Below are 24,413 nucleotides of genomic sequence, written 5' to 3' on the forward strand. Positions count from 1 at the left end.
AGAGATTACAATTCAGAGGGGGAATAGGTGAGAAATAAAGCAGGGTCCCCGGGGAGTGACTGAGAAAGCCCAAGGGGCTCTGGGAGCAGAATATGGTCAAGTAGGTTCCTAATGGGGTAGGAGAGCAGCAGGAACTTAGTGGGTGATGACAGTTGAAGTCAATAAAGGTGCAGGGAGTGAGGGTGGGGAGGTTGCTCCTGGCCCGGGGCCCACTCTCGGCAAAGCCTGGAAGCAGAGTACGTGTGACACATCTCCGTCTAGCTCGAAGTCTCAGCCAGCTGGATGTGGAACATACTGCAAAAGATGAGGCTAGAGAATAAAACGGGAAGGATATTTGCATGTTTGCACAGGAGTCTGGACTCCACCCCCAGGTCAATGAGAAAGGACAGGAAAGTGGGAGGGTGGTTAAACTGGTTCATGACATGGCCAGATTTAGGTGAAGAAGGATCTTATGCCCTTTGCCTGTGTGGATAAGAGAGGGCAAGATGGGAGCCGGAGAGCCAGTTAAGGAGAGGCTTAAGGCAGGAGGCCGTCACCCTGGGAGCTTGCAAGCTCCCATGTGATGCATACGGATCATGTGTCAGCAGGAAGCACTGGTTTTGAACTGGCGCAGTGCAGAACTCTGGGGGAGAAGCCTCAAGGGGACTTCCCTGGAAGGAAGGAAAGGACAGGAATTAGGGGACCAAACAGTGAGGATGATATTTGGAGCTCAGCGGGCACCTCTTCGACCTGAAGGGCTTTCTTTTATTTATCTTACTGGAAATTCTGTTGGAAAAAAAAAAGTAGATTCAACTCTGAATGAAAACTGTTTTTTCACAGAAGAATAAAAGGTTGGGGACAGGAGACCCTGAAGATTCCCTCCTGTCTTGATTCTCAGGTTCTGTGAATCAGGATCATAAAGGGAGGGTCTGGCTGGGCTCTGGGGGCTGCATAGGGATATGAGCTGGGGTCCAGCGGAGAAGACCAGAAAATGTGGTCTGTGACAGCAATGCCCTGGCCCATCCTCTGCCTCCAAATGATGATAAAAAATTCACAGGAAAAAAGAGAGGATGCTCCAAGCAATTGCTTACCAGGCAAAAACTCCCAAAGCAACAATACATGCTAACAGCCCAGCGTCTGGCAATGAGATGGAAACGCCCATATTAGAAAACAGGGCAATTAGAGTTTCCAAGAAACAGTTACATAAGCTTGAGGATTTCTTTGGAATTGTTCTGAGTACAGATGAGAATGAGGGAGAGGGCACAGAGGAAGAGAAATCACCTGCTGCTTCGGCTGCCAGATTCAGCTGGCACCCACGGGGTACCTGCTGGCAAGTGCAGGCAGATTCCTATCTACTTCTATTGCACCGAGTCTACCCAGAAATACAGGGAAGTGGGCACGTCTTCTAGGGAGGTGCCATCCCTAGACCTCTGAAGGTTGGAAGGGGAGACCCCCAGCGCGCCCCAGGCAGTATAGCATAGCGTTTAAAGCCCATCTTTATCCATTTTGTTGGCAAAGTAGCTTAATCTCTCTGTGCCTCAGTTTCTTCGAATACAAAATAGATCTCTAATAATAGAACCCATCTGACGGGGGGGGGGGGGGGGGATACAAGATTAAAGGAGTCAACGCAGTATACAATGGTTAGGATAGCGCCCAGCACTCGGTGCTAATCATTGGTAGTTACTATTAAATGGAATGCTAAAAAGCACTGTATATTGGAAGCAGTGGTGCTCTTTCTGTTTGCAGGAGGGGGTATCTTAGTCCTGGAAGGGAAAGAATTTGCATCCTTACCTCTCCAAACAAAAGGGAGGTGAGGCCAAAAAGAGGCTGGCATTCACCAGGGTTTCCAACGGCTTCATGTGGCTGTGTGGCAAAGCCAGGCTGATTCCCCAAACACAATATGCCTGCAATTATGTTACTTTACATACCTAACCGACAGGCATGTGTTTGTTTTCCTCCCTGTGCGAAAAGAAGATTCTCATTGTCTGGAGGAAAAAAAAATAATAATCTGCCAGGCATACTGACAGAACCTTTTACAGAAAGCAAAACCCCCAACAGCTTCTCATCAAGGGCTCTTCATCCTGTTTCTAAACACTCACAGGAAAGCCAGGCTGACATTTTACACATGATTGGCCGAGAGAGCTGCGCCTGCTTCTGGGTGTGCGCGTGCATATGTGGGTGTGCACCTGGGTGTGCGCATGCCTGCACAAGAGAGGATGTGTGTGTCCACCTGCTGTATAGCTTACCCTAAACAAAGATTCAGACTTGTCTAGGTGTAAATAATGAGTTGCTGGAGCTAGAAGTCCACCCTCTTGGGTGTCTTTGCAGAGACTGGTTTGCAGGTGACACGAGGAATTGGAGGACAGGTTGGAGAGAATAGCTTGGTGTCTATTCCCCTCGCCCATGGTGGTTCCGGGGTAGAAACCACTCCTGTAAACTCCTCCTTCTGCAAGTAGTGTTGTAACCAGCTCCAAAGATTTGCTCTCACCAAAACTGACGGTGCTAAGGACCCAGCCTGCCTGGTAGGCCTTTCCCCTACACCCAAGGTCAAACTAAAGTTCAGTGTCTCTTTTTAATCCCACCTCCAAATCCTTAGGACTAAGTGTTCTGAGGACTTATCTCACGGTAAACATCAGTTTCTCCTTCATTTTGGCAGAGTGTTTTTCTTTTTTCTCTCAAATCCATTTTTATCTGCTGCTCAATTCATAAAGCCTCAGAAGTGTAACAGAAGGACTTCAGACTTGTTACCTAGATTGTGAGTTCTTGCCTGAAGGTGGAGAAGAAGCAGAGGAACAGAATATAGATGGAGCCCAGGACATAATCTGTAGGGCTATTATTACTTTTTTAAATGAACTAACTTGTTGTCAAAAGCGGCCAAGAGATGCAGGTTCTGGATATGTGGGTTTCACTCATTCAATGCAAACTGTTTTAATATTTCCTTTGGGAAAGGCAATGGGGACATACACAGAATTAAGATCTAGGCCTCACATTGTGAAAGATTAATCAAGGTAAGGGCCAAGAAGGCAGGACAGCATTTTCTTATGGATATGAGCCATAAGGAATTGGCTAGAATCCCAAGCACTTCTTCCTCCCAGCTTTATAACTTGAGCAGGTGACAACCTCTCCTGTAGTTACCTTCCTCATATAGTGATTGTGACAAATTGCATAATTTAGACAAAATTGTGGGTGACACATTGTGACTTCTCACTAAGCAACAGCTACTGTTACCCAGGGTTTCAGATAAAGAGAAGAATGTGCATTCAGTAAGGGAAAAGATGGAAGACTTCCTGGAGGAGGTGGCTTCTGAACCATGTCTCCAAGAGTGGCAGGGATTAGAAAGGGAGTGAGGCAAGGCTGCGCTTTTCTGGCAGTGAGCACAGGTAGGGAAATAGCATGGAGGTCAGTGAAAATGGTCTGCTTCCCTGCTTCTGGTCTTGCTCCCTCCCCAAGTCTATTTTCATCATAGTGTCTTATTGAAATACAAGTTAAATTGTGTCGATTGTCTTCTTAAAATTCTCCAGGACTACCCCATCCCTCTCTGATCTTTATGATGGCCTAGAAGGTCCTATCCTATGTTATCTTCTACTATCCCACACCCCTCACTCTATTTCTAGCCACTCTGTCTTCATTCCTGTTCCTCATACCGGCCAGCACTTTTCTTTGGGCTTTTGAACTTGCTGTTCCTTCTGCATGGAAAGGCTCCCCCAATCTCTGAGATTGATTAGACTCTCACCACCATCAGCCTAAGCTCAAAGGCCACCTTCTCACTTTTCTCTTCCTGCTTTATTTTTCTCTATGGCACCACATCTGCATAATTTATTATTTATAAACTTGATCATCTTTGTCTTCTCAGGAGTCCATGTGGGAAAGGTTCGTTGACAAACACTGTTGTAGCTTCAGCACCTAGGACAGCTGAGCGGCATGTAATAGACGCTCAGTAAGAATGTGTTGAATTAATGACTGCAGTGATCATGGAGGAACTGTGACTCCCAGCCACCCTCAGGCACAACCTTCTGATTCACCCTCCCTTATGAATCAGACCACTGAGAGCTACCTGTTTGGGGCCCCAAGTAAAGTACCTATCATGTACTTTAAGCCTTATTTTCCCTTGTTTTTTCTTTGTCTTTGTCTCAAAGGACTTCCTTCCTGAACTCATCATCCTGCCCCTTCCCTTTGGATGAGAATCTCTATTTGGACCCTATTTTCCCTATTTCACTTGCAAATGCAGAAGTCCAATTAAAATTGTCTTAATCATAAATAGTAATGTATCACCTCAGATGAAGAGTTACATAGTAGATCTAGCTTTGGATCATAAATATCTGTCAAATGAATAGTTAAGTAAATGAAGGAGTGAAAGAATGAGTCTGCTTACCTCCTGTGAGCTACGATATCCCAGGGCTCAGTGCGGGAGTTGGAAAAGGGGCAAAATTAGTAGACAGGGTCCCCTCCAAACCTTAGCATAGGCCAGATTGTCACATCTTCTCTCTGTTTTGCATTTTAGGGGGATATTCATAAGATTTCATTTGATAAAAGGGTTCTACTGCTTTGAAACTTATGTCTTTGAAAACCATTGCTATAATGGGAAAAATCAAGTCTTTGAAGTCTTGAAGACCTGGGGGTGGAATCCCACACTTTAATGGGTTTTATGCCAAAAAAAAAAAATGCAAACTGACTATAATCTACAAGGACCCATGGTCTGTTCCCCATCATCTTCCAGCCTCATCCCTGGCTTCCCTCCTTTGACCATATGGCCCTTCTTCCAGGCTCTTGGGCTCCTCCAGGGTTTTGCTCCCTCACAGCCTGTGCACATGCTCACCCTGCTGGAAAGTTCTCCCTACCCCCATCTCCATGCTTTTTATCATTGGTTGTTTCCTAAGCTTTACTGGTCTGCTCAGAAAGGACATCTGGGACCTTCTGTCTAAAGTAAGTCTCCACCTATCATCCTCCTTCTCAGCCCCATGATTATTTGCATCTCAATTTAAATGACTTTTTTTTTCAGATTTTATTACTTGGGGGGGGTGCGGAATATGCATGGGAGAGGGACAGAGGGAGAGAGAGAGAGAGAAGCAGACACCCTGCTCAGCAGGTTGCCCAATGTGGGACTTGATCCCAGGACCCACAGATAATGACCTGAGCTAAAGGCAGCCACTCAACCAACTGAACCACCCAAAGGCCCCCTCAACTTGAATGATTTTAAAAAGTTGTCTCATTCCCTTTTTAGTTTCCTCAACTAGAATGTGAGTCCATAAGGCAGAGATGGTGTCTGTCTTGGTAGCTACTATGTCCCTGAGGCCCAGAACACTCCCCTGCATGAAGTAGTTTCCCATCAATATCTGTTGAATGAATGAGAATAGTTGTAAGGCATTGACTTTAATGGAACTGGACCTCAGTTTTCTTATCTCTGTATTGGAAGTAGTATGATCTCCATTTCAGAAAGTGGCCGAGATGCGTGGAGCACATCTGGTGCTGAGGAGACACATTCACATGGGCTACCTTCCTGCATTTCCGCCCACTATTTGCAGAGGACCAGCCAGGTGAGCCTTGCTGGAGCTCAATTATATTCTAAATCCAGAGCCATCCTTCAGCTCTGAGGCTGATGGGGGCCTGCGATCTAGCCTGTCAGCCTCACACTGCCACACATCCGAATACACAAACTGAAAAATTAATGCCCCTGGAAGGCATTGTCTTCCTTTCCGTAGACACCACTGACCTTCTTGCCTGTCTGCGCTGCCCTGGCACCTGGAGCACCTGCTTTGCTTGGTCTTGGCGCAGCTACAGGGATGCAGAGCAGACAGGAGAAGAAGGCATCTGGCGGGAATCTCATTAACTGGGAGTGAGAACCAGAGAGTCTGCAGTGAGAACAAAGGGCTGGGCAATCTCTGCATTCAGCTTTGCAGCCCTGAAACCCATCCGTATGGTCCCTCAGAGGACTGGCTCCAAACAGGGCCCAGGTGAGAGTCGTGGGCTGGGCAGAGAGAGAGAAGGGGTTGTGGGTGAGGAAGAGAAGGGAACCATTAGATCAACACCATAATGTTAAAGATTCTTGGGAGCAACAGAGTCATTCATGATTTTGCATGACACCAGCAGACAGCTTCACTGCAATTCTGCAAGTGAGACAGCACAGGTAAGCTCAGTGTTTCATGACAATACCTACCTTGGCCTGGACCATTCCCAGGGACCTAGACTCATCATCCGCCTCCTCCTCTCCCAGTCGTCTGAAACTGGATTTCCAACCTGTTCTCCCAAAGTGTGGTTTACAGACCAGTGGCATCAGCATTACCTGGGCGCTAGTCAGAAGTTCAGACTTTGAGGCTCCACCCAGACTTCCTGATTCCAGGTCTGTATTTCAACAGATGAGTCCCAAGCACGTGGAGATTGGAGAAGCCCTAGTCCAAGCTGTGCTGGTTAATTTTACGTGTCAACCTGACTGGGCCATGGGATGCCCAGATGGCTAGTTAAACATTATTTCAGAGTACATCTGTGAGGCTGTTTTCTGGGAGAGATTGGCATTTGATTGGTGGATTAAATAAAGCAGATGGTCCCCCCCTAGATGGGTGGGCATTGTCCAACCCATTGAGGATCTGAATAGAACAAAAAGGCAGAGGAAAGTTGAATTTGCTCTCTGCCTGATGGCATGAGCAAGAACATCAATCTTCTACTGCCCTGGGCTCTCCTGGTTCTCAGTCCTCACACTCAGGCTGGAATCCACCCCACTAGCTCCCCTCCTCTCAGGCCTTTGAACTGCACCACCAGTATTCCCAGGTCTTTAGTCTGAAGATGGCAGATTGTGGGCTTTCTCAGCTTCCATAATTGTTTGAGCCAATATCTTATAATAAATCTCTTTCTAGAGAGAAATACAGATATATATTTTAGATATAAAAATATATCTAAAAATGTATTTGTAACTATATATCTCTCTATGTAAAGACCATATATATATATATATAGTTCATATATATATATAGTTCATATATATATATATATATATATAGTTCATTTTCTCTGGAGAACCCTAACTAATACAGCTGTGGTGTCACAACACTCTGGTGTTGTCCATTCTGATGTGGGATGTGAGAGTGTGTACAGTGTAGCGATTATAAGTTTGGGAGTTAGTGTTAGGAAATGAGCATTTGGATCCCAGCTCTGCCCTCTCAGTCTATGAGACTCTGAGCTCACTGAACCTTAGTTTACTCCTCTGCAAACATGGAGGGCAGGATCACCCCTTCCTGGGGCTGTTAGGGGATGCAATTAGCCCTCTCAATGGATCACGCACGATACCTGTTACGTGCTGAGTGCCTGGTACCTATTAGCTGGTATTGTTACTGCTACTAAATTGTTTCTAGTAACAAAATGTCATGTTTATAAATTATTTATCTCCTTTTTTTTTCAAAAATAGGTAAGCTTGCAGATTCAAGGAAACCTTAGAATAGGTGCACTGTAGAGGTGCCTGGGTGGGTCAGTTGGTTGGTTAAGCACCCACCTGCTGACTTCAGCTCAGGTCGTGGGCTCAAGATGCTCGGTGCAGAGTCTGCTTGGGATTCTCTCTCCCTCTCCTTCTGCCCCTCACCCCTCTATAATTAAGTAAATCAATTAATCAGTCAATCAATCAAAGCATAGGTGCACTGTCACTTGCATTGTAAGGAATATTTTCCTGGAGGAGGAAGGCTTGGCCACAGAGCAGAGCAACAGGAAATGTGCATGGACCAGAGGCTCCTCTGCTTGATTCTGAGCTGATGTCCCATCAGAAGCCAGTGATATAATATTATTACAGAGCTTGTTTTTTTCTTAACTACAAAATTGTAGAATTTTGTCAAACTCTGAGTCCCACCCATGGGAGCATGCCAGACGGCTGAAAGTTCTGTTATCTGTTTTGTTCAAATAAAAGAAATAAAGCCCAGAGATGACTGATTCAGTCCAAAGCTGACTAGCCCTGAGATTGAATGAGAAGGACTGGACCATTATTGGGGAGTGGTGTGAAGGCAGAAGGGAATGGGGAAGAGGAGAGGCGGACAGGACATACGGGGAAAGGCAGAAGGCTTAGAAATAAGGGTGCAGGCACCTTTGGGTCTCAATGAAGATAGGGAATAGGCATCCACTGAAACAAGGGCTGGAATTAGAACTTCGTTTAAAGCAGTGGTGCTCACTCTGGGTTATAGTACCGTCATCTGCAGAGAATTTCTTTCTTTTTTTTTAATAATAAATTTATTTTTTATTGGTGTTCAATTTGCCAACATACAGAATAACACCCAGTGTTCATCCCATCAAGTGCCCCCCCTCAGTGCCCGTCACCCATTCACCCCCACCCCCCGCCCTCCTCCCCTTCCACCACCCCTAGTTCGTTTCCCAGAGTTAGGAGTCTCTCATGTTCTGTCTCCCTTTCTGATGTTTCCCACTCATTTTTTCTCCCTTCCCTCCTATTCCCTTTCACTATTATTTATATTCCCCAAATAAATGAGACCATATAATGTTTGTCTTTCTTCTATTGACTTATTTCACTCAGCATAATACCCTCCAGTTCCATCCATGTTGAAGCAAATGGTGGGTATTTGTCGTTTCTAATGGCTGAGTAATATTCCATTGTATACATAAACCACATCTTCTTTATCCATTCATCTTTCGATGGACACCGAGGCTCCTTCCACAGTTTGGCTATTGTGGACATTGCTGCTAGAAACATCAGGGTGCATGTGTCCCGGCATTTCATTGCATCTGAATCTTTGACGTAAATCCCCAGCAGTGCAATTGCTGGGTCGTAGGGCAGGTCTATTTTTAACATTTTGAGGAACCTCCACACAGTTTTCCAGAGTGGCTGTACCAGTTCACATTCCCACCAACAGTGCAAGAGGGTTCCCTTTTCTCCACATCCTCTCCAACATTTGTGGTTTCCTGCCTTGTTAAGTTTTCCCCTTTCTCACTGGTGTGAGGTGGTATCTCATTGTGGTTTTGATTTGTATTTCCCTGCTGGCAAGTGATGCGGAGCATTTTCTCATGTGCGTGTTGGCCATGTCTATGTCTTCCTCTGTGAGATTTCTGTTCATGTCTTTTGCCCATTTCATGATTGGATTGTTTGTTTCTTTGGTGTTGAGTTTAATAAGTTCTAACCCCCGAGAGACCGTGAGTCAAGTGGTGGGATCCTGGGCATGAGTATCTTGCAAAAGCATCAGGGGTTGAGAGTCCATAAAGAAGGTAGGAGGAGGGGCATCTGGGTAGCTCAGTGGTTGAGCATCTGCCTTTGGCTCAAAGTGTGATCCTGGGGTCCTGGGGTCAAGACCTGCATCAGGCTCCCTGCGAGGAGCCTGCTTTTCCTTCTGCCTCTCTTTCTGTGTCTCTCTGAATAAAGAAATTAAAAATCTTAAAAAAAAAGGTGGGAGGAGATAAAAGGCATGAACACAAGATAGAGGACACACCCTGTGTAAAAGGTCACAATAGCCACTCATGAGTGGTCAGCTCAGCCTGTTAGTGCCTGAGAACCCAAGCTGAGTCCCAAAGAGGAGACTCAATGGAGTCTGTGTATATCAATGTTTGGGTATACACTCAAACTAGGCTACTTAAATACCCTTGATTTTTCCTAATCAGGTTAAGGAAACCTGGGGCAGGGCTGGAAAGAAGCTTTAATCCCAAAGATGCTCCCAGACAGCTCCGGGACGCAGCCAGGACAATGCCTGTCTAGTGTCTGGCCTGGATATGAAACTGATTTCTCTCTTTGCATCATTTCGCTCACAGAGAGCTGTTGTTAGGACAGACTGGCATCCTCAGAAAGTGTCCCGCCAGGGGTACCTGAGTAGCTCAGGTGGTTGAGCATCTGCCTCTTGATTTCAGCTTGGGTGGTGGTCTCAGGGTCCTGGGATAGAGCTTTGTGTTGGGCTCTGCGCTCAGCATGGAGTCTGCTTGTCCCTCTCCCTCTGCTCCTCCCCCTGGCTCTTTTCCTCTCTCTGTTTCTCTCTTTCTCTCTTATTATATCTATCTCTAAAATAAATAAAGTATCTAAAAAAAATAACGTGTTGCTCCATTATCAATAGGGAAGTGGGCTTTGGAAATACAGAATTTCCTCCTACAAGTGATTTTTAGCCCTCAAATAAAATAAAATCCCTAAGTGTTATGTAAACAGACCAGAATTATTATATAATATATAGAGATGCCTAAAATATATTTTTGAAATTCTATAATATAAAGAACTATATAAATATAAAATATTTAATGTATTATTTGATATTTATATTACATATTCAATATCTTATTGTTAATATATTAACAATGTATGATTATATTAATATAAGGATATTTGTTTTATATTTAAATTAATAAATTTAAATGAATTAATAAAGTATATTTGTTAATATAACTAAGATATTGCTTATATTATATATATTTAATATTATAAATGTAAAACAATTTTTAAACTTTCAAGCTGTGTTTAATTTTGATGAAAATTCTTGGCAGTGAACATCTTTGAGAAAACGTCTTCTCTTAGGGGTCTGACTATATCAACCACCCTCCTCCCCTACATGTATAGATAGCTCCAACCAAAGAAACTGGAAACCTAGAATTTAAAAAAAAAAAGAAAAGCAGTATTAGGATCATGTGCCATGGGCAAATATGACACTATAACCATTGCTATTTTAATAGGAACTCCTGGCAGGCAAGGAAAAACAAATGATCCTGCTTTACAGATGAGCACAGTGAGGTACCAGAGGTGAATCGACTCATTTAAGGGTTCCACCAATCTCAAAGCCTGTACGGTGCCACCTCTTGCTTAGAGTGAAAGTTCTTTTCAATTTCAGAAAGTAGTTCGACTCTCAGGAAACGTTCCATCCCTGGTCCCCCTGGATCAGCCTTGCTCCTGATGGGCGCACAGGCTGCAGCCAAGCTGGCAGGAGGCCAAGGTCACAGGTGCAGAAAGGTGAAGTTGCCCGCCCCCAGCCTCCGACATGGTTACCAGGTGGGTGGGGTTCTGCATCCTGGCCCCTTCTCCATTTCTACCTTCTCCCAGCCTGGCTGAGTCTGGCAACAACTCTCCTCATGTTGATTCCCCTTAGCTGATGCTAATGACTCAGAAAGACCCACTAGGTGCCAGGGGCTGCTTGAAGTCTATCGTTCATTCATTCATCCAACAAATATTTGTGGAGCACCCACCCGCTGTCACTGTTCTGGGAACTTTTCATGTGTTCTTTCATGGAATTCTCATTTTGGAAATGCCTGGGGTGGGATAGGGACAATTATTGGCTGTGTTTCATAGGTGGGGAGACATATGCTCATGCAGCTTGTGACTTGGCTAAGGTCGTACCAGCAGGAAGCCGAAGTCACATTCAGGTCCACTGTACCTTAAGCTCCCCAGATACAATCAGTGCCCTTGATGTCTTGCCCATCCCTTCCCTCAAGGCCAAGGCTCCCTCCTTGATCCCTGGACCACTTCACTCACAACCAGGGCATCCTCAGGCTGAGTTTATCAGCAGATAAAGCAGCCCAGGGAACCTCCAGCCCAGTCAGAGGGAATCCAAGCCTCCTGCATTTTGAAGGAGAAGTGGACCTAATCAGAACTGTCTATTGGGAGACCACTGGGCTGTAGAGAAAAACAGATGAATGGGGGTGGGGGGAAGGTCAAGAATAGGTTGGGAAGAACAGGAGAGGAGGAGCATAAAAACAGACAGGGCTGTGGGGGGAGAAAAAGAGTGGAGAGCCCAATGCAACGAAGAGGGAAGAGAAAAAAATAGAAATAAGAAGACAGGAGAAGGGCACCTGGGTGGCTCAGTGGTTGAGTGTCTGCCTTCGGCTCAGGTTGTAATCCCTGGGTCCTGGGATCGAGTCCTACATTGGGCTCCCTGCAGCAAGCCTGCCTCTCCCTCTGCCTATATCTCTGCCTCTCTTTGTGTGTCTCATGAATAAATAAATAAAACCTCAAAAAAAAAAAGACAGGAGGAAAATAGAGAGGCAGACAGACTCTGTTAGAAAATAGGAGAGAGCCAGGGAATAGAGAAGCAAAAGGAAAAATAACAGAAGGAGGCAGATCACAAGAGAGAAGAGAGAGAGAAAACATGCCCTCTCCCCACCTACACACACATACACCCATGGGCACACCAATGCTCCTGCGGTTTGTTTGGTTTTGTGTTGCGCTCCTTTGAAAAGATCCTGGGAACAGCCTTCCCTGAAGCACCCCACGCATGGAGAAGGGTGCGGATGACAATCAGCTTCTCTGTAAAGGAACCAGCTCCCAAGGTAAAATTGATTTTGCGTGTTTGTTCTGACCTTGAATTTTCCCCATTGTGAACGCCAGGAGAAGCAGCCCTGGGTATATGAGGCAGATGTAGATGTGTCAGTGAGGCGGGCTGCATTAGAGCAGCACCACATGTGAGATGCCACTGGCCCTGTGCCACTGTGGACCTGTGTGCCGCATCTGGGGGACAGGGGTGTGCCTGAGGGACCACAGGCTATGATGCACCTGAGCCCAGCAGGATCACAGACCATGTTCTGAGTGAGGAGTAAGGGTCCAAGGAGAGGATGAGTATCAGAAAAGACAGAAGAGCAATGGGCAAACCAGTGGGAGACTGGTGAACACTGATATGGCATCATCTTGTCCTCGTCCACACCATCTTCACCATCATCCCCTTACTTTGACCTCTTGCTCAGTGTTGGACACTGTGATATGAGTTCTACATCATTTAATCGTTACCTCAAGCTTCTACAATTGCACAGATGCTGTTGCCATTCTCCATGTGAGGAAGTTGAGACTCCATGATCCTTCCCAAGGCCACACAGCAGGTAGCCAATACAAGGTCTTGAACCCAGACCTTCCCACATCCGTCCCTGCCACTTCTTCCCCTTGGCTACCTCAGGTTCCCCAAATACCCAGTCTGGGGCTTGGCTTCGAGGTGATAGCCATTGGAGGCTGCCATGAGGGGGTGCTGGGGGCAGGCCTTAGGGCATTCCTGAAGTCTGGGGGACAGAGGGGATGCCTTTTGGGGTGATCAGTTCATTCTTAAGAGGACTCCAGATTGTGGTTTTGGAATAGGCCTAGGGGCAGGGCTGAAGTCCCAAGGAGGGTGGCTTCTTCTAGGCAGGTGTTGAGGCAGCAGAGATGATGGGGAGCCAGGAGCCAATTGTGTACACAACTGTGGTGTTGTACATAACTGTGGTGAAAAGGTAGGCAGAGGCCGTGATCCTGGGCACACGGGAGCCCTGGGATCCCACACAGGCAGTTCCGTGGTCTCTGTGGTAGCAAGACTCCATCTGATGGTCTGTCTCCAGATGGGACCCCTTGACTGCTCAGATGGGCTCTGGAACTGGGCAGGGCCGGATCTGTAGAAGGATACTGTGGGGACCACAGGTGGCAGAGCTGGAGAATGTAGGGACAAGAGAACAGAGCCAGTCAGCCCCCAAGGGAAATTGCCTCTTTGTCTAACACCAAAACCTGCAGGACTATATCTCCCTTGTGGAGTGACAATTCTATGCATTATAATCTAATGCACTAAGTGTCTTGTGGGATGGCCTTGCAAGAACTGGGAAACGGGTGGAAAAGGCAGGGACTATCTCTACAGGGCTAGGCCCCTATAGATGAGTGTGAGTCCAAAGGACTCAGGGTAGATGAAGTGGCCTGTGTGCACAGGGAGACCTGTATGAACGTTTCTAGTTCAGGGAAGTTGAGTGTGGATGCATCTCAGGGTGAAGGAAGGATGAAATGAAGAGAATAAACCTGGAAATGGAGGTTGGGCATGGATTATACCACCTATGGGAACTTCAGGGCATGTTTAAAATGCTTAGTGCTCACACACACAAAAGTGCGTGGTGCATAGGACACTAAAGTCTAGGTAGCATCTTCACCACCACCTCCCCCCCCCCCCTTTGACCAGGAAACTGCCATGAAGTTCATCCCAAGAGCTGATGAAATTGAAAAAAATAGGGATTTATCATTCCCTTAATTTGTCACATTGTTTCTCATAATCTCAAATTCTTAACCTCCATGTCTGTTTGTGATTTGGGTTATCCGTCTGTCCTCGGATCCTGTTAAACACTCCATACTTAAGCCATGCATGTCTAAATGGAGACAGGATTTAGGAGTAATGCATTAAGAATAAGATCTAAAATCTTGGAAGTTGGAGATGATTTTAAAAGAATTTTGGAATCTCCTACCACCACCACCACCAGTGTATCCACAGAGCCAGAGATGAGGTACTAGAGAGGAAAAGGCATCTTCCTTTATATCTGGGCCACAGCCAAGATCCTACCCAGCATTAGGTAGCCCAAAAGATAATGTGAGGAAACCTTTAACAGCTCCCTAGGAGTTCTCAGGATGCACATGGATGAGAAGCAGATGCAGAGGGATTCTTAATCTTGTCATTGCAAACTTTCTCTCCTTGGTGACCTTAAGAACATTTGACATTGTATGGGAGGAACAAGAAAGGTGCTATAGGCATTTCCTGTCTCATCACCTCTCAGGGCACACAGATTTGAGGCACTAGATCCAATCGGAAGAAATGCACAAACTAGATAGAGATAAATAGCAGATGGGCATGGCATCCGCCCAAGTGTTTTGAAAGAACTCAAGGGTGAAATTGGGGAAGTGTTGGCCAAACTCTGGAACAGATCTTGACACGTGGCTTCTCTGCTGGGAATTGGAGGACCCCTCACCCACAAAGCAGCACCTGGGAGTCCCAGGTCTGTGAGGGGAGCATCACGCCCCTACCAGGTCATTGGGTGCTCTAGGAAAGAGAGAGAGAAATCAACAGAGATAAGTTACATGACCTCCTCCTTTCTCCAAGGGCAATACAGCCTGATTCATTCGCTCATGTGAAGTGGGTTTTCCAAAGGAGAGTTGGCTATGTTCCACCACTGAAGACTCTTGAATCAAGAGAAATTAGTTTGGGGAATGAGGGAGAAGTTTTAATAAGGCTTTGGGACTGGCTTATGGATAAGAAAGAATCTCTATGCTTTTATCTCTATAAATGGGTAATTTGCTTTTAAGGTCATTGTAAACAGCAGAGTCCCTGCAGCCCTTTGGTGGACACTATGACAGTCCCACCTTCACCTTCCTTTGGCCACCCTCCCAGAGCCTGTGGCAGACACCTCACTGTCTCAGATCTGAACATTTTAGCATGATTTACCCACCGATAGGCTGTTCAAAGCACCTGCTAGGTGAAGCCCTCCTGCATTGGTTTTCATTTCAAGGCCTTTTCAGGTTTTCTCCATTTGTTTCCAGTTTTTCTTCTATTGACATCCATCTTATGTTGTCTCCCCAGTCTGAATCTCCCAGCCAACTATTTAGTAATCCTCATCCAGCCAGTCCTGAAATATGTTTATTGGTTCTGGGTGTGCATTCTAATATGGAGCATTGACAAAATCGAGTCTTCCAGAAAGTTACAATCAAAGTGAGGAAGAGTAGTGGATGTTGAAGGAAGTTGAAGGAAAGAGAGATTTGGCATAGACAAAGGAAAATGATACCTCTATTTGTAGAGGAGATAGTTTGGAAATGATCCACGTGAGAGGAACCCAAGATCATCCAGCCATCAATTTTTATTTCAACAAAGTTTTATTGAACACCTGCTATGTGCCAACACCCTTCCAAGTATTAGGGAGATAGCAGTGAATAAGACAGAATAGACCTGGACCTCATCAAGTTTTATTCCAGTGAGGCCAAAGCAAGCAAATAAATTAGTTAATAAAAACCAAAATATATAAAGTTATAAAATTAATAAAATAAGGCACTGTAATATGAAGTGGGTGCTACTTTAGGTTGAGTGATTACAGAAGGCTTCTACAAGTTTGTACCTCTTCACCTCCTTCACCTATTTAACCCATCCCATCATACCCCCCACAATCACTAGTTTGCTCTCTGATTTAAATCTGTTTTGGTTTGTTTATTCACTAGTTCTGTGTTTTACATTCCACATATAAGTGAAATCGAAAAGTATTTGTGTTTCTCTGTTTGAATTATTTACTTGGTGTAATACCTTTTAGATCCATTCATATTCTCACAAATGACAAGATTTCATTCTTTTTTACAGTTGATTAATATTCCAGTATATACAAACCACGTCTTCTTTATCCATTCATCTATCAATGGACATTTGGATGAGCTGCTTCCATATCTTGGCCATTGTCAACAGTGCTGCAATAAACATAAGGGTGCATATATCTTTTTGAGTTAGAATTTTTATTTTCTTTGGGTAAATACCCAGAAGTGGATTTGCTGCATCATAAGGCTGTTCTATTTTTAAGTTTTTTGAGGAACCCTCATGCTATTTTCCACAGTAGCTGCATTGATTTACATTCCTAGCAACAGTGTGCAAGGGTTCCCTCTTCTCCAAATCCTTGCCAACACTTGTTTTTTGTGTTCTTTGATTTTAGCCATACTGACTGGTGTGAGGTGGTATCTCATTGTGGCTTTGGTTTGCATTTCCCTGATAATGAGTGATATGGAACATCTTTTCATATGTCTGCTGGCCATCTGTATATATTCTTTGGGAAAATGTTTATTCAGGTCCTCTGCCTGCTTGTTTTCAAATTTCCAGTGATAAAAATAAATAAGTCATGGGTATGAAAAGTACAGCATAGGAAATACAGTCAATAATATTTCAATAATTTTGTATGGTGACAGATGGTAACTACACTTATCATGGTGAGGATTGTGCAATGTATAGAATTGTTGAATCTCTATGTTGCACACCTGAAATTAGTAAAACCTCATATGTCAATTATACTTCGATTAAAAAAAAAGGAGGCAGGGTGCCTGGGTGGCTCAGTTGGTTAAGTGGCCAACTCTTGATTTCAGCTCAGGTCATGATCTCAGGGTTGGAGGATCGAGCCCTGCATGGGGCTCTTAGCTTAGCAGGGAGTCTGCTTGATATTCTTTCTCCCTCTCCCTCTGCCCCTCCCCACCATGTGTGTGCCCATGCACATGCACACTCTAAATAAATAAATAAATAAATAAATAAATAAATAAATAAATATCTTTTAAAAAAATTAAGCTTCTGCAGGGAGACATCTTTTTATGAAGAACCAAAGTTCTCAATGAATTATATGAAGCCAGGAGTTGATTCCTGAGCCTTAAAATGCAGAAAATCTCTCTGAGGACCAAAGTAGGACTAGATACTATCTGAGCACAACCTTAGACCTGACAGCCCAGGGAAGGGCTGGAGTAGTAAGGATGAAACCAGTGGTTGAGACTAGCCTTACGTGAACACTTAACCCCAAACGGCTTGCCTTGGAGGAGCCCTGAGCAAGAACCCTGGATGTATCAAACAGAGTAAGATCCAGACAGCCCAGAATATCTCTGAGGCGGTTACCACATCACAGAATCATATCTTTCTCACTGTTGACAACCTTGTCCTGAATCTCCAGGATGAAAGTTTTATCTGGGGTGGTGACAGTCTCATTAAAGGTAAGAAATGAGCCTGATGGCCAGGAATTCCACCTTCAGAGAAGTGGATATTTTTCTCCCCTGGTTTTGGAGGAGCCAGTTTTGGGGTCCAGTATAGTCCCATCCCACCCCCAGTATCATGCGATGGTCCCCTCTGCCTCTGTCCCCACAACGTTTCTTGGATGAACAAAGCCTGACCAATTTTCGGGGGAATGCTTTTGCTCCTCCTCCCAGTGTTGGCCAGAGATGTTGGGACAGTGTGATTTCTGAGTGATTTCCTACAGTATTTGGTTCCTCCAGGTTGGGAGGCAATAACTACCATCCCAGGAATTCTCAATAAAATTTTATTACTTGGAAAAAATGATGCAGAGAATCTTTAAAAATAGATGTTTGGCCAAAGAGACGTCCTGAAGTTCAGTGCTCCAGTCACTCATGTGAATATCAACGTGTCCAAGATAGGTCCAGAGGGAAATAAATTCTTGATACAATTATAAAACCATGTCTAGTGGAAAGATAAAGAGATGTGGTCATGGTGTTTTAGGGGAAAATATCCCTTGGGCTTGGGGCCCAAGGACACCACTGTGTACTAGTTTTCTTCTTTTTCTTTAGAGATATTATTTGTTTATTTATTTGAGAGAGAGTGTGTGTGGGCAGAGGGGCAGAAAGAAAGGGAGAAACAGACCCCCACTGAGCAGGGAGATCAATGAAGTTCCCAATTTCACAACCCTGAGATCATGACCTGAGCCAACGTCAGACACTTAACCGACCGAGTCACCCAGGTGCCCCCTAAATTTTCTTCTTTATGGGAAATAAATGACATTAACAATTGTCATTATTACCTATTGTTCCTAAGCAAGCTACACTACACTCTCTCTTTCCCTTCTAAGATACAGGCTGAATATCTAACAAAGAGAAGAAAATGCAATCATCTATCTATTTCCTGTTAAGAAATTATTTTTTGTTTGTTTGTTTCAGCCAGACTTGCCAGACTGTTCCATAAAAGAATAGTTACAAACATACTGTAGGTGTTCCAAATAAACAAAGGAGGATGTGATTGGATGCCAGCATGGTATCACAATTCCTGCCTGAGGGAAGTAGAGAAAGAGATCAAAACTCCGTGTGCTCATTCTTCTGGTATGGTCAACTGGCCATGCTCAGTCAGACAGGCTCAGCTGGGGGTCATGGGTTATACCGCTGACATTTGCCCCCTTGAACAAGAAAGTAATGGAATTTCAGAATGGGCATACAGTTGAAGAACCAACTGTCAAGGAGAAACAGTAGAGAGAGTAACTTGATACCACATTTAACAAAGAACAGAAGTAAAATCAAGCCCCTTGATCACTCTTTGTCTATCAATATCCTGCAAGTTCATGTTATTTCAATCCCAAAGGTCTGGTCTGGTATAGACGATGAAGCATTTTCCCAAAGTTGACAGACTCAAAGGTAAGACCAGGGATGGGCTTAGTGACAATCTTATCAACAACCTCTACAGAGTGTGATGAATTTTTGAAAATTCTCCTGATGTCCTTAACACCTCATCAGGCAGGATCTTATGAATAAAATGTAATTAAAATTGCATCTTCTTTGACCCAATTCAAAGAAATCTTCTCCAAGGCATGCTGGAATTGTGACATGTTGAACAAGACTCTCTGGGTGCCAGGAACTGCTATTGGAAATACAGAATAAACTTGAGGGTATCAGGCAGGTGCAGGAACCCCCAAACATTAATTTGAGTCACAGTTGGCTGCACCGTATCAACCTATAAACACCTCTCCACTTTCAATTAACATTGCTCTGTCTCCTGTCTCGCTGAATATTATATTTAACTAATTTAAGAGGATTGGTAAAGAGAGTTTTCACACTTCACAGGAAAACATAATGAAATAATTATACGTCTACCTCCACAAGGCATGAGAATATTGCATAAGCAGGCTGCAAGTCTTTTCAACGAAGGCCACTTTCCTGTGTCTCCTGACTGAGGGTCCTTGCCTGAGCTTTCACTTAGATGTACTTCGTGTCCACATCTTTGTGCTCATACTCATGTTATAGAATGTTTGCTTACTTCTGGGTGATTGCATTGCTGGTATCTTTTTTGGTCACCAAGTATACTGGCTGAGGTGGGAATAGATACATGGCAGGCTGAGACACTGGCCACATGTGTTTGTGGGTGGAAATGGAGTTAAGATTGGGATCAGGAAAAGTAATCCACAAGGTTTGTCATAGGTGTGCCTGGGGGGACAAAGCTAATGCATTAGCATCCAAGTCCTGTGTATCAGTCAGCTATTGACACAATAATGCTGTGTAACAAGCAACCTCGAAGTTCAGTGTTTTACAGCCACAAGCATTTATCTTCATAGATATGGGTTCTGCACACAAATAATTTGATGTCTCAAATAACTCCATCAGGCTGGGGATTGGCTGGCCTTGGTTCCAGGCTATATATTAGGTTCAGGTTTGCTCCATGTTCTTGGCCCCAGGCTGAAAGGACAGTGACTATTCAGTCATATTCTTCCCATGGTTATCACAGGGGTTCCAAAGCCAAGCCAAGCCAGGCAATCACATTAAGGCCCCTGCTTACATCATGCCTGACACTATCTCTTTGGCCAAAGAAGTCAAGTCCAGGGGCTGAGAAGCATATATCCCCCTTAGTGAGAGGGATAAAGTAACGCATCCAAACCTGCTGAACAATCTGATGCTTCACGACCATGAAAGGCCAATCCAGGGAGCATGGCAAATAGTGAGTGAAGAGATAGAGAGACTGATCAAATACATTCTGGAATTTAGGGAGAAAGGCCACATATCAGTGAACTAGAGTGCCAGGATCCCAACCAATCCAGGTGACACTTCAGTAGGACTTGAGAACTGGACAAATAGGAAAATAAGAAGAATCACAGACTTCAAGGTGGGACATGATGAGTAGACAGGCTGTCAAGTCCACAGCAGCAAAACTTCAAGATTGGCTATCATAATGCTGTCCCCCCACCTCACTATTGAGTTTTTAAGGCCATTAAAAAAAATCTGTATATATTTAAGGTGTACGACATGATGGCTTGATACATATACAGATAACAAAATGATAACTATAGTCAAACTAATTAATATCTTGAATCAGTGTTCAGAACAAAGGAATCCTAGAAGGCCAGAAGGGGACAATGAACAGGCAGAGAAGGGACGAAACCCCATGTAAACCATGAAGCCCAAGAAGTCCCAACTTAACGAATAATGACCGACCTGCCTTACCATTGCTTAGGGTATGTTGAAGTTACATCAGGAGGCTGGCAGCTCTGTCCAGCAATGAAATCAGCTCCACCAAGCACAGAAGAGCCTCTCCCCTGCCCATATTTTGCACCAGTGCACCAAGGATAATATGGTCCTGGGAGATCTTTCTGAATGGACAGTCAGTGCTCAGTGGTGCAAAGTTATGTAAATAGGGTCTTACACTCACTACATACCAGACATTGTTCTACATTTGGATGTGTTCATTCACCTAGCTTTCTTCAGTAGGCCTTGGAAATTCAAGGAGATGAAGCTCAGAGGAATTGGTAATTTGCCAAGGGTTTCACCACTAGGGAGTGGCGGGCTGGGATTAGTATCCAGGTAATCTGAGCCCTGCTCCTGACCAAGGTTCCCCCCTGCCCCTAGGTAGAAAAGTTGGGTGCATGAAGGGAGCAGGTGGCCTGGAATTTGCAGAGATCTGGAATGAATGACTACAGTGGAGGAGAGGCATAGATTATTCTATACCACCTATGTGTTTCAACATAAAGGAGCATAGAAACATATATATATCACACAATGGGTAGGTGGTATCCTCTCAACTCCACTTCAAACTTCCAGGTTCAGTCCTACTTAAAAAAAGAAAAGAAAAAAGAAAAAAAAGAAAAGAAAAAAAAAAGAAAAGATCCTTCATAAAGTCTTAGTTAGCTATACCAGAATGTTCTTAAATACTTTATTCAGAACAGTCCCAAATTGGAAACAACTGAAATATCCCTCCACGGGAGAATGAGTAAGTATGTCAACATAGTATATTTTTACAATACCACTCAGCAACCAAAGGATCAAACTTCTAATAAATGTCATACAATGTGTGAATCTCAAAACACCATGTTATTCAGAAAAAAAAAGAAAAAACAACTCAGACCCAGATTAGTACATTAAGTATAATTTCCCCTCCTTCTGCCTTCGGACTGTCTGTATGGTTTTATCACAAACAGTGGGTCTATTTCTGGGCTCTATTCTGTTCTTCTATCTGTATGTCTGTTCTTGTCAGTAACATCACACTGTCTCGATTACTGTAGTTTTCTGGTAAATCCAGAAATCATGTAGTGTGATTTTCCAATTATGTTCTTTTTAAGAGTGTTTTGACTTTTCTGGGACTTCCAGCAATGCATTTTTAACTACTGTAAGCTTTGATCACCTTTTACTTGAAATATAAAATCCTTATTAAAGGATCTTCTGGATAAAGAGGAAAAAAAAATAAAATGATCACAGACTCACTCTCTCATTCTTCAGGACTAATAGAATAAATAAACAACAGCAAAAAAAAAAAAAAAAAACAAAAAACAAAAAACCCAAAACAAAGCAGAAAGGTAATCAAAAAGAACGAATGGAAGGAGACTTTCTTAATGCCGTCATCTACAAAATGCTTCACTAAGTAAAGAAACAAAACTGTTAGAGGAGTACTCCTGACTTCTCACCACCATCCCATGCCCCAGCGGGGTCCTGGTGAAGTAACAGAAACCCATGTATTCTCAGGAATATTTCCAAAGCAATTAGATGAGTGGATAGAAGTGGGGGAGCTCTGTTGCTTCTCTGGCTGTTGGACTAGTCATCTCAGCTGCCTGGGAGAGGTGGGTGAGATGAGAGAAGCAAACAACACACAGTGATAATTTTGATGGGGAAAAAGACTCACATCACCACTTCGAACAGGGGAGCAATTTGAAGGCAGCGGGTATCCTCCAGGATACCTCCTGGGTAGAAGGGCAAATGGATCACCTCAGGGAAGAGAACAGAGTCTGGTTGTCCTGGCACTGCACTTACCCCAACCTGCCCTCCACCTGCCAGCCCGCCTGACGTCAGCTACAGAGAAGTGGCTGCACCACAAAATCCCAGCCCTCAAACTGTTGCCTGGAAGGTCTGGCAAGAAAGAGGGCAGTTTCCTCCTTAATCTCTCCTAGCAAGTGGAAATGAGGATAAAACCAGAAAACGGTAAAAATACTGCAAACCTACTTTGGGGGAAGGAGAGAGACTGGAAGAAGCAGGAGATGGATGCAGGAGATAGAGGAAACCTGTCCGGAAGAAAATGCCAGAAGAAACAGGAGAAAATATCACTCGTGGCAAAGAGCCTCACCAGAACACAATGTCAGGCAAACAGGAATTCAAACACAAAACGAGTTTTCCAAAGAATGAGGCATCTGGGGAGGATCACAGTGCTGAAAAGACAAATTGAGACCAAATAATATTCATGCAGAATTGGTAATTTAGAAGCATCAAAGAATAGAATAGTTGGAGCCCAAAATTGATTTACTAACAGAGAAGCAAGTCCTGACATAATTGCATTTAAAATAGAGAAATAAGACCATGAGATTAAAGCATTTAAAGCAGGTGGTAGGGAATCAGGGAGGGCGAAGTAAGCCAATGTTAAGACCACTAAGACCCCTGAAGTAGAGAACTCAACGAATAACAAAAGGAAAAGAAATGCAAATATATTCGAGGGAAAATTTCCAGAAACGAGGAGGAAAAACAATCTGCAGAACAGAAGTATGTACTCTCTTCCAGGAAACAAAGGCATGCCACCACGTACAACAGGTAAAATCAAAGTGGCTTCAGATTTTCCCACCATAGCATTAAATATCAGCAAGAAAGTAGAGCGAAAAAAAAAAAAAGAAAAGAAAAGAAAGAAAAAAAAAAAGAAAGTAGAGCGACCATCATATAGGCTTGAGGAGGAGGGACTATAATTCTGGTACCTTCCTCCGTGTCCTCAGTAGAAGGGAAATAGGGCAAACGTTCTTTAGGAAACTTCACTTCATATTTAGGGTGAAGTAGATCAGAAATGATAGCACTCCTCAGCTCACTAAAAATAATGATGTAATAACGATGATGTTGCCAGAAGCACAGAATGAGGAGCTTTGCTAAGGAAACTTGTAAACTCTGATCTATTGAGTTACAGATCCTGGACTCCACAGCCTGAGTGTGAGTGGCCCAGAACAAAGCATAAATTGATCCGTGGTGATCAGCCCCGACTATAGATGTCGTCATTCAAAAACTCAGCAGAGTTGGGACACGGGGTGGGGTAGACTGATGCCAACGCTTTGCCGTCTTTCTCATCCGGAGTCCGGCCATACCGTCCCAAATTAAAATACAGAGTTAAAAATAGCATCGATTCCTCCTACCTCTGCCAATATATATTTTCCTTAACCTCAGAGGGCTCTTAAAAAGAGTAATACATTTTGTGATGAAGAATGAATTTTGACAGGTCCTTCCGTTTCTCTCCAATTGTGTTTTCTTCTGTCAAACCCAGGACAATTTAATTTAGGAGCTTTTATTTCAACAGCTGATATATCATAATTGTATTTATTACAGTTCCTCTGTCTGTCTGTCTCTCTGGGTATCTGCTGGAGAGCCTTCTGGAATGAGACACACGTCGTGTTGACAACGGTTATTTTTGGGTATCAGGACTCAGAGTGATTTCTTTGACTTCTCTCTTCCTACTCTGGCACCGTTGGAATTGCTTATAATGAGTAGGCATGGTTTTAAACATGCAGTCACATTATTTTAAAAAAACAAAGATCCATACCGGCATGATTCTGTAAGGACACTTTGCCTGGATAAACAGAAAGCAAAACCCAACTAAGCAGAACCTAATGCCAACATCTCAAGACTTATTTCTGGGAATGCAGGACAGAGAACACCATCAGGGTCATAAAAATGGAAAGTCTTTCATAAGAAAATGGGAACTGAATTAAAAACAATAAATAGCTAAAAATATATTGAATATCTCCACGAGCCAGACACTATGCTAAGAACTATATATTGATTTTCTAATTTAATTATGACCATAATCCTGTTAAAGAGCTACTGTCATAAC

Source organism: Nyctereutes procyonoides, unplaced genomic scaffold (genome assembly GCF_905146905.1).
Source record: "Nyctereutes procyonoides isolate TBG_1078 unplaced genomic scaffold, NYPRO_anot_genome, whole genome shotgun sequence".
NCBI lineage: Eukaryota > Metazoa > Chordata > Mammalia > Carnivora > Canidae > Nyctereutes > Nyctereutes procyonoides.